The following is a 5,475-nucleotide window of genomic DNA, read 5'->3' as shown; positions in this document are numbered from 1 at the left end:
AATGAGACTTGAAAAATGAAAAAAAGGCCTTTGTACTCACTTTGATGAGGACTACTGGAAGGTGACTTGTCAACTGACTATGTTAACATGGAATAAATAAACATATACTCAAATTTAGCCTCGATAAGTAAGCAATTCAATTTTGAAAGTGCATATTTAAACATTTTTGTTTGATCTCAACTAACAATTAAATACTTTGACTCATCTTCAATACATCTAGTAGACATTCTATGTTGACACACATAAATTTTAGAGGTATGCCACAAGGTTATCCGAGTTCACAAGTGTTGTTGTGCTTATCCCTTTCTACATTAAAATAGAGTTGGTGTTCAGTGTATCCACCTACACATAGATGATTATTTTATAAGCTGGAATATTCAACTGATACAAAGTGAGATCATGAGTAGAAATGTCTCGATGTGTATACTCACCGTTAGAGTGTTTACTTATTAGTTGAGATCTGCAAGTTATAAGTATTTATTTATGTATTAATACATTTTCTTTTTTTCTTTATTTAAAATAAACTTCAAGTATCCTTAATTAAAGATTTCGAATTCAAGTTCTGAGTATGAAGTTCTTTTTGTGGAGAATAAGTATTTTCTTTTTAAATGAGCTTTGCAAAGTAAATTCAAATTAATCGGAATCTCACTATGAATATCAATAAAGGAGGGAAAAAAAAACCATAAAACAAATAATGTAGATACTATTCTTGATTAAATTAGTGAATTTTCTAGGGGTGCCTCTCAAATTTTGCCACACAGTACATATTAAAGTATGTAGGCCCTTTATGATTAACTAAGGGTGGGTCAATGAGGTAGAAATAGGCCCTACTGGTCACTTTTTGATCTTGTATTTGAAAAATAATCTCGATACTAAAATTATGCTCATGAATTTTGAATTTCAGAATAATACTATAAAATGATTGAAATTTCTTAGTTGAAACTAGAGCTTTAGGAAAAGAGAAGTTCCTCTTATTGAAAAATCTTGCAAATTTTCCTTGTTTCTTTTTCTTTTCGAAAATAATATTCAGAGAACATCTTATTTATTGAACTCAAAATACCAAATGGGCCAACACAGAGATTTTTCGTTTGGTTTGAGATATTGAAAACTAATAAAATAATTTTGCATAAAAGAAAAAATAATTTATGCATAATGTTCTTTAGTAGCTAACAGATTTTTTGTTGAATTGAAGTTGACTGTAATTAGCTGCGAACTTTGTTGTCAATATGTCGTTAAAGTACTTGTAGCTACTAATTTTTTTGAATAATATGTCATTAATTCGTTAGCAGACCAAAAAAGTATAACTTACATAAATTCATAGTTTTAATATGAAATTACAATATATCCCTCATTAGTCTGTAATTACATTAATCCCTTAAAAAAGTAACACAAATAGAATACATAATATGTAGCTCGAATACATTATAACATAAACCGGATACATAATATGTAGCTCGGATACATTAAATACTGGCTCGGATACATTAAGGAAATAAGAAATTTTAGAGGTTTTTAGAAATAGAAGGGGATATTGGAAATAAGAAAAACATAAAACATGTATTTCAGTCATTTTTCCAAAAAAAAATTAGACACGAATTTTATTGTTCAGAGACCTTCCTTATTGGCATCTTAGGTCTACGAATTTGTACTTAGAGTCTGTTTGGACTGACTTAAAAGTTGATTAAATCTACTTTTTAAATTATTTTTAGTTTTTGGGAGTGTTTGACAAAGTTAGAAATAACTTAAAATAAGTTTAAAATGATTTTTAAAAATAAAGTTAAAAACTAAAAAGGACTCCTCTTACTTCTTTTTTTTTACTTAAAAATCATTTAAGATTTGACTTTTAATTTTCCGAGTTAAAAATTATTATTTTTAATATAATTCAAACGGACTCTTAATCTGCCAAGTATACAACAATAGTCCTTATAAATTTATTATTAATTCTACGTCTTTTTTTATATTAAAAAAAATACACCCAAAAAACTTTGCAACATTCTTTTCCATCTTTTATTCAAACAATAATAATAATAATAATAATAATAGTAATAAGGAGTTCAATTAACTCATTTCCATCGTAGGTAGCTCTTTGAAATATCTTAAATATAAAAAAATTATTTAGTATAGTTGAATCCACAAGCTAGTTCTTGACCTGAGGATTCAAGGTAAACAATATACTTCCTATATAACATGAAATAATTTGAAACGTAAAATCACTCAACTCAAGATCGATGATGTTGGAACCGATAAAGACTATAACAAATATATACAAGACAATTTGCTAATACTAAGAATATGAATGACCAAAGTATATATAATGAAGAACAAAATTAAGATATATGTAGTAATGAAATAATTTGAAGTTCTTCCCGTATGTATTTAATTTCATACAGTATATAACAAGAGCAGATTCATGCTGATTCAACTAATTTACCTTAAATCTTGGATTCGCCTTTGTCAATCACAATAGGAGATCGACAAATCGGACATGTAGAATGTGAATACAACCACATATCAATACACTCCACATGAAATGCATGGCTACACTTAGGTAATTTTCTACAAACATCTTCATCTTCTAATAAACTCAAACAAATTATACATTCCAACCCCTCATTACTTTCTTCTTTGTATACAAACAAAGGAATCGAAGAAATCATCGATCTTTCGAGACCCTTTGTTGGCAAATTACTAGCAAAGTTAGTATTATCAACAATATTGAAGGAATGAAAATTATGAAAAGGGGAAGAGAGTGAATTTCGAGTACTCCTTCGTCGAGTTTGAACCAAGAACCATTTGGCATAAATGTGTAGTAGTAAAATAAAGAGAATTACTAAAAGAAGTGATATTATTGCTGCTAGCATAATGTTGCTATTATAAGATAGGATATTATTGATGATGTTCTTTAGTGAGTTAAAAGTAATTTGTGGAAATGGAGGAGGAGAAGAAGAAGAAGAAGAAGTGAACATTTTGGTTAAGTGAGATGGGGTGATGAGAGAAGTGAAACCAAAGAGGGTTTTAATATGTATAAGCTTAAAAAAATAGAGATGCTAGAATATGGTAAAGATTTATGAATAAATATGTGGATTTAATAATATTCTATATGGTTTGTTTTATGTGTCTTTAACTTAATCGGACATAAAGTTTAAGAATATAAAAAAGATTTTCATTTTGTTGTTTAAATTAAAAGTACGTATAAGTTATAACATGTGTGTTCAGTCTGGAGCTTCTTTTTTTTAATGTACGGTTGATAAAAAAAAAATTGAAAATATTTCTTTAGGAAAACAAGTTTCTTAAAAATTAGGTAAATGACTTTCCTAATGGAAGCAGGAAAAAACAAGTTCTATAAGTATCATTTTACATTGATTGTGTTTTTGCCATCTTCTAACACACTTCATTTTCAAACCTCATAGCCACTATCATCACCACCATCGTCCATAGTACGTATTTGTTTAGTTATATATAAATGAATTTAGGATATAATATCTTTTTTTACATATTGAACATAAGTAAATAAGTAAGAAACGACTCACTTATTTTTCTAAAAAATATTTACCCTCGACCGAACACACCCAACATATATTCACATTTTAAAATTTTGTTTCTAAAAGAATATATCTTTCTATATTTAGTAGTAATTCTCTATTTTCATCATTTTTTACGTGTCTTTTTTTAAGATCACAACTCAGAAGATTCATAAATATTTTGGTACAATTAATAAAATATATCTTTCGTTTAAAACATAAACTTCAAAAATCTTTATTTTTTTTTTGTTAAAAAAATCATATCTAATTAAACTAAAACGTTTAAATTAAAACAACTTAAAATTATTTATTTCATTCACAAGTCAAAGGAGAATACCTTGGTTCAAGGAACTTAGTAGAAATAGATGCATGAGAAAGTGTTGAAAGCACAGTAAAAAGGGGGCCAGAAATAAAGGTCTCGTGAAGGGAACGGCAGTGCACTGTGGGAATGATTATATATAATACTATATATAGTTTATTTTGTAGTACTATTTAATTATTTATTTTAGTGCCAATAGAAGATCCCAATATGTCACATGTATCCCAAGAACATCTTTTATTAATTTGCTTGTTTGTAAGTTTGAAAATGCAACAACTGAATTTTGAAGTATAGTAATTAATTATATGTTGTGGATGAATATTTAAGTGTACATGGTCGTACTATTAATTACTATATATGTCTTAAAATATACAAATATAAATAACGGAAACGTTCGATAGTTATTACTATTAGAGTGAGTTATACAGAATCTTGCATCAGTTTCGAGTTAAATTAAAGTGTGATTTTTTATTGTTATAACTGACTAAATAAAATGAGTGCATTGCAAGGCTCGACAAGTTTATTCCTTTGCCTCAGCAACGCATAACTTGAAATATAGAATTTGAAATTTCAGAAACAGTTTTATAAAGTTTTACTATCAAAATTTCGATGAATTGTATTTTCATGTCTGAACACAATTTCAACCTCTAAATACCTTTTACTTCACTTCACTTCAAATCCTTTTTATTTAACAAATTTCAACCAAATCATACTAAAATTCAATTACATCCATATCTATAAATATGTATAGTAGGTTGATATAGATCCAATGATCTAAAGAGTTGGGAGTGTAGTATAACTTATTATTAGCTTCATAGATCCCACGTGAATATGTGGTAGAGAAGACAGATATACTATTAATTAAGTTTACACATGATATTTTTTAAAAGTTTCTAGTCCACTATTGAATATTTATGTTAGAATCTGACTAAATTAGAATTTGAGTATTGTAGATTCATTTCTGACAACAAAAAAATCATACATGTGATTTAAACTTTTAAAAACGAAGGAATATAATCATCGATCCTATCACAATTCAGATAGGTTAGATTCTATATATGAACCACTACTTATTTAGCCCTTATTTTGGGGGTGACTATATATATGTATGTTCCACCTTTTCTTGCATGTTTTAAGTAAAGCACAATCTAGTTTCCACTAGCTATGGCTTGTAAACCCCTCACCAAATCCATAGGCAAAGTCTATATTGGGTTAAAAGTGGAAAATTTATTCAAAGCTTCCTTAGATTGGGACATTGGGTCAAGGCCTATAAACATTTTTTTGCTGACTATCTTAGCATGGACTAGATAAAGAACACAGATACTACGAAGAATTTAACTTTTTTTTTAGGGATAAGGGATTGAAAAATTCCCCAACTTTGATCGGATTTGCTGTTGCGATACTAAACTTTCATAAGAACCTATTACCTCCCTAGACTATTTAATACCGTATTTTTTACCCCCTGAACTATTTAATAGTGTATTTTAAAGGTATATATGTGCCCACGTGAACACATTACTATTTATAATTTTGCATTATTTTTTATGTCCATGTGGGCAAATATATATGTTTAAAATACGGTATTAAATAGTCTAGGGAGGTAATAGGTCCTCATGAAAGTTTAGTATCGCAACA

This window comes from Solanum tuberosum, unplaced genomic scaffold (assembly GCF_000226075.1).
Source record: "Solanum tuberosum cultivar DM 1-3 516 R44 unplaced genomic scaffold, SolTub_3.0 scf00052, whole genome shotgun sequence".
Classification (NCBI taxonomy): Eukaryota; Viridiplantae; Streptophyta; class Magnoliopsida; order Solanales; family Solanaceae; genus Solanum; species Solanum tuberosum.
The sequence above is the reverse complement of the archived record's forward strand: the minus strand, read 5'-3'. Positions refer to the sequence as shown.